The following is a 243-nucleotide window of genomic DNA, read 5'->3' as shown; positions in this document are numbered from 1 at the left end:
AAAAAAAAACGGGTGGGGTTGGGGGGTGGGTGTTTTGGGGGTTTTTGGGGGGGGGTTTTTTTTCAAAGGATTTGGAAAAGGATAACCCCCCGGGAACATTTTTTAAAAAAAAGGGGGTAAAAAAAAAAAGGGGAAATTGGAAAAGGGTGCGTCCCCCTCTTCCCTCGCGGGTTTGTGTTCCCCCCCCCCCCAAAAAAACCTCACCCCACACCAACAAACCCAAAACACACCAAAATAAAATTT

Source organism: Penaeus monodon, chromosome 22 (genome assembly GCF_015228065.2).
Source record: "Penaeus monodon isolate SGIC_2016 chromosome 22, NSTDA_Pmon_1, whole genome shotgun sequence".
Classification (NCBI taxonomy): domain Eukaryota; kingdom Metazoa; phylum Arthropoda; class Malacostraca; order Decapoda; family Penaeidae; genus Penaeus; species Penaeus monodon.
Note: the sequence above shows the minus strand (reverse complement) of the source record.